This window comes from Moschus berezovskii, chromosome 11, assembly GCF_049115385.1.
Source record: "Moschus berezovskii isolate FMDL1 chromosome 11, NW_MosBer_1.0, whole genome shotgun sequence".
NCBI lineage: Eukaryota > Metazoa > Chordata > Mammalia > Artiodactyla > Moschidae > Moschus > Moschus berezovskii.
In genome coordinates, this window is record NC_142470.1 from 106,581,383 (window position 1) to 106,594,414 (window position 13,032).

At 47.9% G+C, this 13,032-nt stretch overlaps 1 protein-coding gene across 1 annotated transcript in view; it reads left to right on the forward strand.

Annotated features, from left to right (window-relative positions):
• Positions 1 to 229: 229 nt before the first annotated feature.
• The window catches only part of LOC129539502 (glycerol-3-phosphate acyltransferase 2, mitochondrial), a 67,337-nt gene continuing 54,534 nt past the window's right edge, over positions 230 to 13,032 (forward strand). The window contains 1 exon segment of the mRNA XM_088841675.1: positions 230 to 728. The gene's annotated coding sequence lies outside the window, so the exon portion shown is untranslated.

Sequence of the window (13,032 nt, forward strand, 5' to 3'; positions counted from 1 at the left end):
TCTACCAGAGCCCACGATGGCCCACGGCCACTGTCCCTGCAGGAGTTCTGCCTGTTGCCCTCCTGTCGTGAGGCAGCCTGGGGAGTAGCCACCGGGTCTCCTGACATTCTTGTCCCCAAGTCCACCTGCCCTAGGAGGTGCCTGCAGGTGACCTGCACAGGCAGAAGACACACCAAAGAACTGGTTTCCAACACCCTTATTGACACTGACGCTGATGGACTTCTAAGCAGAAGAGAAGCTGAGCTCGGTCTTAACTCGCCATCCCCGCCAACACCGCAGCTTCAGTCTTCCCTTCTACCCGGTGACGTTCGCAGGGCGCAGAGCCCACTACGCTCACTCAGCTCTGGGTCTGGCCTCTCCACCGAACCTCACAGCCGCATCATTTCCCTATGTTTGTCAGTGTTTCCAGGCCAGGATTTTAAATGGCACAACTGCCATTTATGTAACTGTTCTCTTGCTTTTGGAAACTTAGGTGGTTTCTGTTTTTTTTCAGCACAGCAGAAAATGCCGCATGGAACACTTTGGAACATAAGTGCTTCCTCCTGCATGAGCCTGGCTCTCCAGGCGAGATTTCCAGAACTGGGGCTGCTGGCTCGAAAGGCTTCAGGGTTTTGAGTGAATGCACATTGGGGCGGAATGGCCCTCAGAAATGACCTGGTCCCTCCATCCTTGAGACGACGAGATGAGCTGCAGAAGGGGGAGGTGGCCCGATGAAGGCGACCCAGCAGGTTTGTGAGGCTGCTTTTTCCTCTCCTTGAAGCTTTGTGGTCTAGAAAAAGAGGACCAAACTGCTGCAAATGATCCTCCAAGTAGATTAAAAAAAAAAACTTTATTGAGATATAATTCACATATCGTTGGATCTCTTTGTTGAGATATCATTCATAATATACTATATAATCTACCCAAAGTGCACATTTTAAGGGCTTTTAGTATGTTCGCAGAGCTGTACATTTATCACCACAATCAACATTAGGACATTTTCATTACCTGAGAGAAACCGTTGCATCTGTCATCTCCAGCGTCTCACACCGCTGCCTCCCCCAGCCCCTGGCGCTGAAACCCACTTCCTGTTTCCATGCATTTGCCTACTCTGGACATTTCATATAAGTGGAGTCACACAGCATGTGGCCTTTGGTGACTGGCTCCTTTCAGTAGCATCACGTTTTCAAGATTCATCCACGCCGTGGCCTGTGCCAGTAGTTCATTACTGTTTATGGCTAAATGATACTTCATTGAATAAATGTCCCACCATTTGTTTATCGACCCAATAGCTAATGAACATTCGCATTGTTTCACCTTTTTGGAGCATGCCTGGCTCTTGAGGGCAGGCTGGGGGAGGGCTCAGGCCACTGGCAGGGCTTCCTCTCCCTTCACCCAGCTCTGCTTCCAGTGAGCCTCCCCCTCATAGCCTGCAGGGAAGTGCCAGGAACCTGCCCCTCATGGCTCCATCTCCCTGGAGTGCGGGTGGTGGTCTTCACTTGCTAAGTCTCCCGTAGCACTTCAGCTCATATCCCCATCCCCACCCTGCTCTCCTCCCTTCCTTCTCCATCGTTTCCCACCTTCTCTGTGGTGTGGAGAGACCATCACAGCCCCGCTGATCTCCTGCTACTTCAGCCTGCCTTCTTTGAAACATTATTTCTGCCTCCGTGGCTTGCAACGACTTTTTCAAACAGGTACATCCTTTCCCCTCTCATCAGGCCGGCTAGGGGGCTGTAGTCTGTGCGGTCTCTCTGGGAAGCATTTGACAGCTCCTAGGCTACATGTGTGTGCACGTCTGGAGCCACCATCCCACGCTGTGTGTTTTTCCCAGGAAGCTCCCATCTCGATTTGTAGGAAGCTGCATGTGGATGTTTCTTGTGGAGTTATTTATGGCCATGACAACTGGGATTAAATTAGTGGTCCAGGGACTTACCTGGTGGTCCAGGAGTTAAGACTCTGCACTTGCATTGCAAGGGGCCCAGGTTCAATCCCTGGTCAGGGACCTATTTCCCATGTGCTGCAACTAAAAATCCCGCATGCTACGATGAAGATCAAAGATCTTGTGAGCCGCAGCTAAGATCTGGTGCAGCCAAATATATATATATAAAACTTAGAGATCCAAAAAGATAAATGGCATGTTCCTACAGGACCTATATTCAATAGGTCCCTGTATAGCATGGGAAACTATATTTAACATCTTGTAATAAACTTTAATGGAAAAGAATCTGAAAACAAAATGTGTATAACTGAATCACTTTGCTATACACCAGAAACTAGCACAACATTGTAAATCAGCTATACTTCAAAAAACATTTAGTGGCCCAACATTAGAGTATAGGTAGGTGTGGGCCACAGGCTTCTTTGGTAGCTCAACTGGTAAAGAATCTAACTGCAATGCAGGAAATCCCAGTTTGATTCCGGTTGGGAAGATCCCCTGGAGAAGGTCATGGCAACCCACTCTAGTAGTCTTGCCTGGAAAATTCCCTGGACAGAGGAGCCTGGTGGGTGACTCTTTGCGACATGGGGTCTCAAAGAGTTGGACGCAACTGAGCAACTAAGCACAGCCCAGCACAGGTGTGGTCCACAGAACCGTCAGGAACAAGGAGACAGTTACCAGGAGATCCTGTAAACACGATGTTGAGTAAGAAAGCATGTCATGGATGAGGCTATGCCATGACACTTCTGTGAACTGAATGCACAAGCCTACAACTGAATCACACCAGAAAGCTCTAAGTATATATGTGTATCTAAGGGCATCCATGGGAGTTAGGAGGTGGACCCGGGATGAAAGGAAGGCTGGGATAAATCCTTGGAGTGGCCCCTCCAAGGGCCTGCAGGTGAAGCTGGGCCTTGCTTGGAGGCATGTGACTGACTGGGGCAGAATGGGGGGGGGGGCGGTTGCAGAGGGAAGGTGAGCTGAGGCAGGGCATGTGAAATAGCTGTGTGTGGCCCTGAGGGTGCGGGGTGGGAGGAGCCCGTGCCTGGCAGCAGCCAGGAGGGTCAGCACTGGATGATGCTGGCGTCTCATTACTGTGCCGGGACGTGGGCGTGGCGGGAGGGCCTGGAGACCTGGCCTCCCCTGTGCCTTTCTGCTGAGGTCGGGCCAGAACTCATAGGCCACCACTGGCGGAGAGCAGAAGGTGGCCGTCCCCAGCGGAGGGGTGGGAGCCTTGGCCCTGGAAACAAGCCCGAAGAGGTGGATGCTCCGAAATGTGCAGACATGAGTGGCTCTACTGTCTCAGCCTCTGGCAGGCCAGCCTGGAGCCAGGTCTGACCTTCCTCCCCATCACCCTGGAGGCCAGTGCCTCTATGGGGAAGGAATGGGAGGAGCTGGACTGGAGCCTGAGAGACCCCCAGGGCAGGAGGGAGGGGAAGGTGCTGTGAAAGCCTCACAGCTTAGTCCCATCTGCCTCTTAAAGCAGTCCTGCATGGTTTGTGCGAGTCGTGGGGGCCGGGGAAGAGGCAAGTGGGCTTCCCATTTACCCATGGAAGCCAGAGAGCCAGCCCGCCATGAGGCGGTAGGGGGTAGGGGTGGCTTTAGTGCTCTGGGCTTGGAGAGACAGGAGGTGTGGGTCCCTCCCACCTCGCCTGTCCTTTACCAGTACTGTGGCCTTGGACAAGCTCTTCTCTCCTCTCTAAGGAAGTTGTGAGGTAGGTAGACTTCCTTTATAAATTACATGCTGCCTGAAGTAGGAGGTGGTGTGGAGAGCTGGTCTTCCGGTCAAGGATCCAATGACCTCGCCAGGCAAACAGAGGGTTCCCAGAGGGAGAGCAGGCATCTGGGCAACAGGAAAGCCCTTCTCTTTCACATCACCTTCCCTTTTTTTTTAAACTTTTCTGGCCATGCATCTTAATTCCCCAACCAGGGATCGAATCTGCACCCCTTGCATTGGGAGCACAGAGTTTTAATCACTGGACCACCAGGGAAGTTCCTGCCTCCCATTCCAGAATGGGCAGCTGGGCCCAGCACCCAGGCTGGGGTGAGTGTGAGTCCAAGACAGATCTCCATCCTGACCTGGACAGAGGTTTAGAGGCTGCAGAGGCTCCTTCAGTTTGCATTTTGCAAACCAGAAGGGGCTGTTCTCATGAGGAAGTTTATTAGGATGGCGATACCAGTCTGACACCCTTGGGAAGCAAATCAATGATGTGGCTGGTCTTTCTGCACACAGTTGGCCCAGTGTGGGAGAGTGAGTGGCCTAGAGTTGCCTGCTCAGGGTGAGGCTCTGAGTGGGTCGTGGGAGCCACACTGGGCAGCCTGCCAGCCTCTCACCACTTGGCTCTGGTAGATGCACTTAGGTGTCCCTGAGACAGCACAGGTGTGGCCACTTTTGTTACTCTTGAGTGTGCTAGTTCGGTGCCACCTTTCCTGCAGCGAAGTCCCTTGCTCAAGGTTGCAGGGACCTTGAGTTAACAGTCCTGGCCAGCACTCAAGGTCTCGGAGCCCTGAGCAGCAGCCCAGCACTGGGGGTTTCTGCCTGGCAGGCCCTCCCAGAAAGCATGCGTGTTTGGAATCTCAGTTTTGCAGCAGCCTAGCTGAAAGCATAGCATCCCTCCCAAGGGCATTCTCAGGTGAGACTCACTCAGGTCTGACCTCACCCTCCCAATGCAGGGGTTCCATCCACAGGATGTCACGTGGCCATCCAGGGTCTGCTTGCATCCTTCCAGGGAGAGGGGACTCACTACTTTATGGGCAACTGTGCCAATGCAGGAGACACAAGAGGTGAGGGTTCGATCCCTGGGTCAGGAAGATCCCCTGGAGGAGGGCATGGCAACCCACTCCAGTATTCTTGCCTGGAGAATTCCATGGACAGAAGAGCCTAGCAGGCTACAGTCCATAGGGTCGCAAAGAGTCGGACACGGGTGAAGCGACTTGGCATGCACACATGCATGCGTGGGCCTGGTATTTCCAGGTGAACAGGGAGGATGGATGCAGTCAGCTCTTCAGTACCGGGCACTGTGCTGGGCCACTCAGGTCTCAGGGTCATGCGTGCTCTCTAGAAAGTGCTTCCTGTTGTGACCCAAAGCCAGTGACTCCCAGCTGGTGGAAGTGTCCTCAGGCTTCCCTTTGGAGCTGCACAGAGCAAGTCTCATCCTGTGTCCTTTAAAGAATTTGAAGGAAACCATCATGTTGTCCCTCTTCCCCAGATCAAATGCAGCCATAAATAAATAAATATTTTAAAAAAATTAACCCGAGTGTGGAGTAGCAGCTGCACTCTCAGACACTGCCACATTGGGAAAAGATCTGTTCGTTTCTTTTAAAATTAAATATATATCTACCGATGAGCCAGCAATTCTAATATTCAATATTTACTCAAGAGAAATGAAGACATAATTCCACGCAAAGGCTTGTACACAACAGTTCTTAGCAGCTTCATTCATAATAGCCAACAACTAGAAATAGCGTTAACAGAACAGATAAACATGTTATGATAAAATCATACAATTGAAAGCTTTTCGATGACAAAAGGAAACAAACTACAGGGACAGGTAACAGTGTGGGTGAATCTCAAAAATACTACACTGATTTTAAAAGACTGACACTGTGAGAGCCAACTCAGCTATTTAGTTCCAGGTTCTCTAGCTGTGGCATCTGGGGAAGCAGGCTTAGTTACCACACGGCATGTGGGATCTTAGTTCCCTGACCAGGCATGGAACCCGCATCTCCTGCATGGGAAGGTGGATTCTTAACCACTGGACCACCAGGGAAGTCCCTCTTGGGTTAATTTTGAATCTGGATCCCATTGTTCAATGAGCTCACCATCCATTCCAGTCAGTGTGATCCTCAAGGTTGATTAATATGCAACCGTGGCCCATCTAACTCACTGCCTAGATTGTTGGGCAGGATGGACCCCTGTGGCTGAGTATCAGAGGCCCACTCTGTGAAAAATTTGCTGTTCAGACACATATGAAAATACATTATTGCCCTATAACCTGTGTATGTCACCTCCAGGGAGTTATAAGGTAGTTTGGCAAATCAAGAAATGCTGTGCTTTTAACCTCCTCCTGCTAATGCCAGTCAAATATCAAAGTGGAGAAAGGGACCATTGCCTCCTTCTAGAAGAGCCTGCAGATACTGTGTTCAGCTCTTTGAAATAAAGCAGTTGAATAATTTAAGAACCTTGCCAAAGATAAAATTCAAGCATGACTGTGTGCAGGTTCCTGACTCTCCTCTTTGAAAATGGGCAGATTTCTCTGTCACGTATCTGTGGACACCTTCTAAGTCACCCTGATTTTTCGGAGGTCTGCTTGATTATGTCCGCAGGTTCCTGTAGTTCCCTGGGTCTGGGGGAGGGGAGAGGAAGGAAGAAGGCAGACAGTGGATACCACTGAACACATCTGTGCACTGTGTGTGCATTCTGCACGGACCATCTCATCTCAGGTGCTGTTAACATCCTCCTTTTCAGATAAGGAAATCAAGCTCTGTGAAGTCAGTTGAGCTATTTCAAATCTTGAAAGATGATGCTGTGAAAGTGCTGCACTCAATATGCCAGCAAGTTTGGAAAACTCGGCAGTGGCCACAGGACTGGAAAAGGTCAGTCTTCATTCCAATCCCAAAGAAAGGCAATGCCAAAGAATGCTCAAACTACCGCACAATTGCACTCATCTCCCACGCTAGTAAAGTCATGCTCAAAATTCTCCAAGCCAGGCTTCAGCAATATGTGAACCGTGAACTCCCAGATGTTCAAGCAGGTTTTAGAAAAGGTAGAGGCACCAGAAATCAAGTTGCCAACATCCGCTGGATCATGGAGAAAGCAAGAGAGTTCCAGAAAAACATCTATTTCTGCTTCATCGACTATGCCAAAGCCTTTGACTGTGTGGATCACAATAAACTGTGGAACATTTTGAAAGAGATGGGAATCCCAGACCACCTGACCTGCCTCTTGAGAAACCTGTATGCAGGTCAGGAAGCAACAGTCAGAACTGTACATGGAACAACAGACTGGTTCCAAATAGGAAAAGGAGTATGTCAAGGCTGTATATTGTCACCCTGCTTATTTAACTTCTATGCAGAGTACATCATGAGGAACGCTGGGCTGGAAGAAGCGCAAGCTGGAATCAAGATTGCTGGGAGAAATATCAATAACCTCAGATATGCAGATGGCACCACCCTTATGGCAGAAAGTGAAGAGGAACTAAAAAGCCTCTTGATGAAAGTGAAAGAAGAGAGTGAAAAGGTTGGCTTGAAGCTCAACATTCAGAAAACGAAGATCATGGCATCTGGTCCCATCACTTCATGGGAAATAGATAGAAAAACAGTGGAGACAGTGTCAGACTTTATTTTTTGGGGCTCCAAAATCACTGCAGATGCTGATTGTAGCCATGAAATTAAAAGACGCTTACTCCTTGGAAGGAAAGTTATGACCAACCTAGATAGCATATTAAAAAGCAGAGACATTACTTTGCCAACAAAGGTCCATCTAGTCAAGGCTATGGTTTTTCCCGTGGTCATGTATAGATGTGAGAATTGGACTGTGAAGAAAGCTGATCACCGAAGAATTGATGCTTTTGAACTGTGGTGTTGGAGAAGACTCTTGAGAATCCCTTGGACTGCAAGGAGATCCAACCAGTCCATTCTAGAGGAGATCAATCCTGGGTGTTCATTGGAAGGACTGATGCTGAAGCTGAAACTCCAATACTTTGGCCACCTCATACCACGAGCTGACTCACTGGAAAAGACTCTGATGCTGGGAAAGGTTGGGGGCGGGAGGAGAAGGGGACGACAGAGAATGAGATGGCTGGATGGTATCACCGACTCTGTGGACATGAGTTTGAGTGAACTCCAGGAGTTGGTGATGGACAGGGAGGCCTGGCGTGCTGTGATTCCTGGGGTCGCGGAGAGTCGGACACGACTGAGCGACTGAACTGAACTGAACTGAACTGAAGTCAAGTCATTTTCCAAGGTCACAGTGGTGATTAGTGGCAGACCGGGATTTGAAAGATTGCATGATCCTCAGATGGCACTAGTGGTAAAGAACCCCCCTGCCAAAGCAGGAGACCTAAGAGATGTGGGCTTGATCCCTGGGTTTGGAAGATCCTCTGGAGAAGGGCATGGCTGCCCACTCTAGTATTCTTGCCTGGAGAATTCCATGGACAGAGTAGCCTGGTGGGCTGCAGTTCTTGGGGTGCAAAGAGTTGGACGTGACTGAGCAAGTAACACAAATTATATGGCAAGATCAGTGCCTGATATTGGGGCCCTGCAGTCAGCCCCACTGTGAGCACGATGGGTTTAGTGAGGATGCTTCAGGGAAGGAGAGGAGGTGATGACCCAGTCTTAGAGTTAATAAGATTGTTTAAGGTTGTTGGTTACCATGACATTGCAAATCAGGAATGATCTTGAGGTATCCTTCATTTCCAGACATGTGAGGGGCAGTGGAATTTGGGAGGAAGGGGTTGAAATGCCAGATTGCATATTAAGGTGAAGAACTGTGGCATTAGTGCCCAAAACCTGGCATACAGTGGGCACTTAATAAGACAAAATTGTACACAACTGGTGTATTTATTTATTACATTCATTACTACATGTCTTGGAAGGAAAAGTCCAGCATATGAGGACCCGGGTACCAGAGGTGATCCCCTGGTTCATCTTTGTGGAGTTAGCTGTTAGCTGAGCTATTGGCTTAAAAACCTGGGTTTAGAGGGTTTAACTGCAGAGGTTGTGGAGGAAAAAGAATGGATATTAGGAGCCGGGATGACAATGGAGAACACTTGTGCATGTGTCTAAGGATGAGCAGGCTTGTGTGCCCCACTGGATTCTGGGAATGTCCTGTAGGCACCTTCAGTTTGGGGGCACGCAAGCCTATGGTTTTTCCAGTAGTCATGTGTGGATGTGAGAATTGGACCATGCAGAAGGCTGAGTACCGAAGAATTGATGCTTTCGAACTGTGGTGCTGAGGAAGACTCTTGAGAGTCCCTTGGACAGCAAGGAGGTTAAACCAGTCAATCCTAAAGGAAATAAACCCTGAATATTCATTGGAGGGCTGATGCTGAAGCTCCAATACTTTGGCCACCTGATGCAAAGAGCCAACTCATTGGAAAAGACCTTGATGCTGGGAAAGATTGAGCGCAGAAGGAGAAGAGGATGACAGAGGGCAAGATGGTTGGATGGCATCACCAACTCAATGGCCACGAGTTTGAGCAGGCTCTGGGAGACAGTGAAGGACAGGGAAGGCTGGCGCACTGCAGTCCGTAGAGTCACAAAGAGTCTGCACGACTGAACAACTGAACAGCAACAAAGCCTCACTAAGGATGCTTGAGCCCTGCTTCCAATCCGAGAGACAGGAGTGGGCTCAGAGATCAGGCGACTCCAGGGAGGGGACCGGAACCCTAGGGCTCAGCGCTGTGTGCTGGTTGAGGACCCTCCCTAAGCTGAGCGGACAGGAGGCTGATCTCAGGGGCAGGGCCATGGGGCGGAGCGCTGTGCGGAAGGAAGCTGGGATGGAAGACTGGACTCTAGGCCAGCTGTCACTGTGTCTTCTGCGCATTCTCAGACCCTTCTGGTCTTTTGTGACCTCAACTGTGAAATGAGGTCAATCCCTGACCTGACCAATCCACAGAGCTAATGGGAGACTGAAAAGAGATAATAGATAGCGCTCTGGTAGGATGCAGATGGTTGTGAAAGACCATTGTTCCTTCCATAGCAACAAGGATTGGTGAGCTCAAAGGCAAGTTGAAATAAATTATCCAAACTGAAGAGCACAGCAGACACAAATTTTAAATGCTTTCTTTAAAGCCGAAGGAAAGCTCTGCGCACACACACACAGAGTCAAAATGAACCAAGTTACAGAGAGGATGAGCCCTTCCAGGAGAGAAGAGACTGGCAGCTGCTTTTGTGCTGCCTTGTGGGGTGGCTGCTTAAACTAGGGGGTGGAGGAGCAGGCCTGACACGGGCGGAGGAACTCTGCTGGGAAAGGAGAAAAGGCCCAAACTCTCACCACCTGGGTGAGCTTGTATGTAGTTTGTATCTGGGGCAGCCTGCAGTGTGGAGCTACTCCCGACTAGCTGGCCTGCCAGCTCCATAGGGGTTTGACTGAAGAAGCATCGTTGCTGTTGTTTATTGAAGAATAGTTGATTCACAGTGTTGTGTTTAAGCTGTACATCAAAGTAACCCAATTATATATACATATATATTTGAATATTTGTATTCCTTTTAAAAAACATTCTTTTCCATTACGGTTTATCATACTGAATACAGTTTCCTGTGCTGTTCAGTAGAACCTTGTTGCTCATCCATTCTCTATATAAAAGCTTAGTTTGGCTGACCCCAACCTTCCGCTCCATCCCTCCCCACACACCTTCCCCTTGTCAACAACCTGTGTGTTCTCTTTGTCTGCGAGTCTGTTTCAGAGATAAGTTCATTTGTGTCATAGTTTAGATTCCACATATAAGTGATGTCATATGGTACTTCTCTTTCTGACTAACTTCATTTAGTATGATAATCTTTAGTTGCATCCATGTTGCTGCAGATGGCATTATCTTGCTCTTTTTATGACTGAGTGATATTTCATTGTGCATATGAACCACGTCTTCTTTATCCTTCATCTGTTGATGGACATTTAGGTTGTTTCCCTGTCGTGGCTATTGTAAATAGTGCTGCTGTGAATAATCAGGTGCAAGTATCTTTTTGGATCCGAGTTTTTTTTCCCTGGATATATGCCCAGGAGAAAAAGCAAGAGTTTTGAAGAAACAGAGCAAATATCAGAAGCAGCCCTCAGATACGGAAGGGATGTTTGAATAACTAGATCAGAAATTTAAAACAACAATGATTAGCATGTTAAGGGCACTAATGGATAAAGTAGACAGCACACAACATCTGGGCAATATAAGCAGGTAGATGTAAATTCTCAGAATTGAAAAGAAATGCTAGAGACAGTGCTGTAACAGAAATGAAGGATGCCTTCGGTGGACTCATTAGTAGACCGGACATGGCTGAGAAAAGAATCTCTGAGCTTGATGATATGTCTAGAAATTTCCAAGATGGAAAAGCAAAGAGCAAAAAGACCAAAAAAGAAAGGTATGGGATACCTAAGCGCTGCGGGACAAATGCCACAGACGTAATATATGCATACTGGGGATACTGGAAGAAGAGGAAACAAGAGAGAGGGAGTGTTTACAGCAGTAATGAATGACTGAAAATTTCTCCACGTTATGTCAGACACCAAACCACAGATCCAGGAAGCCCAGTGTCTTAGTTCAGGCTGCTATGTCAAAATACCACAGACTGAGTGGCTGAGAAGCATGCATTTCTTTTTCACAGTTTTGGAGACTGGAAGTCCAAGATCAGGGCATCGGCATGGCCGGGTACTGTGCCTGGTGAGACTGCTGCCTAGGTCCTAAGTGGCCGCTTTCTCGCCGTGACCTCACGTGGTGGAAGAAGTAAGGGAGCATTCTCAAGCTTCTTCTTTTAGGTCTCTAATTCTAGATCTGATAGATAGAGTGCCTGATGAACTCTGGATGGAGGTTCGTGACATTGTACAGGAGACAGGGACCAAGACCATCCCCATGGAAAAGAAATGCAAAAAAGCAAAATGGCTGTCTGAGGAGGCCTTACAAATAGCTCTGAAAAGAAGAGAAGCGAAAAGCAAAGGAGAAAAGGGAAGATATAAGCATCTGAATGCAGAGTTCCAAAGAATAGCAAGGAGAGATAAGAAAGCCTTCCTCGGTGATCAATGCAAAGAAATAGAGGAAAATAACAGAATAGGAAAAACAAGAGATCTCTTCAAGAAAATTAGAGATTCCAAGGGAACATTTCATGCAAAGATGGGCTCGATAAAGGACAGAAATGGTATGGACCTAACAGAAGCAGAAGATATTAAGAAGAGGTGGCAAGAATACACAGAAGAACTGTACAAAAAAGATCTTCACGACCAAGATAGTCATGATAACGTGATCACTGACCTAGAGCCAGCCATCTTGGAATGTGAAGTCAAGTGGGCCTTAGAAAGCATCACTATGAACAAAGCTAGTGGAGGTGATGGAATTCCAGTTGAGCTATTTCAAATCTTGAAAGATGATGCTGTGAAAGTGCTGCACTCAATATGCCAGCAAGTTTGGAAAACTCGGCAGTGGCCACAGGACTGGAAAAGGTCAGTCTCCATTCCAATCCCAAAGAAAGGCAATGCCAAAGAATGCTCAAACTACCGCACAATTGCACTCATCTCCCACGCTAGTAAAGTCATGCTCAAAATTCTCCAAGCCAGGCTTCAGCAATATGTGAACCGTGAACTTCCAGATGTTCAAGCAGGTTTTAGAAAAGGCAGAGGCACCAGAGATCAAATTGCCAACATCCGCTGGATCATGGAGAAAGCAAGAGAGTTCCAGAAAAACATCTATTTCTGCTTCATCGACTATGCCAAAGCCTTTGACTGTGTGGATCACAATAAACTGTGGAACATTCTGAAAGAGATGGGAATCCCAGACCACCTGACCTGCCTCTTGAGAAACCTGTATGCAGGTCAGGAAGCAACAGTCAGAACTGTACATGGAACAACAGACTGGTTCCAAATAGGAAAAGGAATACGTCAAGGCTGTATATTGTCACCTTGCTTATTTAACTTCTATGCAGAGTACATCATGAAGAACGCTGGGCTGGAAGAAACACAAGCTGGAATCAAGATTGCTGGGAGAAATATCAATAACCTCAGATATGCAGATGACACTACCCTTATGGCAGAAAGTGAAGAGGAACTCAAAAGCCTCTTGTTGAAAGTGAAAGAGGAGAGTGAAAAGGTTGGCTTGAAGCTCAACATTCAGAAAACAAAGATCATGGCATCTGATCCCATCACTGCATGGGAAATAGATGGAAAAACAGTGGAAACAGTGTCAGACTTTATTTTTTTGGGCTCCAAAATCACTGCAGATGCTGATTGCAGCCATGAAATTAAAAGACACTTACTCCTTGGAAGGAAAGTTATGACCAACCTTGATAATATATTGAAAAGCAGAGACATTACTTTGCCAACCAAGGTCCGTCTAGTCAAGGCTATGGTTTTTCCCGTGGTCATGTATGGATGTGAGAGTTGGACTGTGAAGAAAGCTGATTGCCGAAGAATTGAT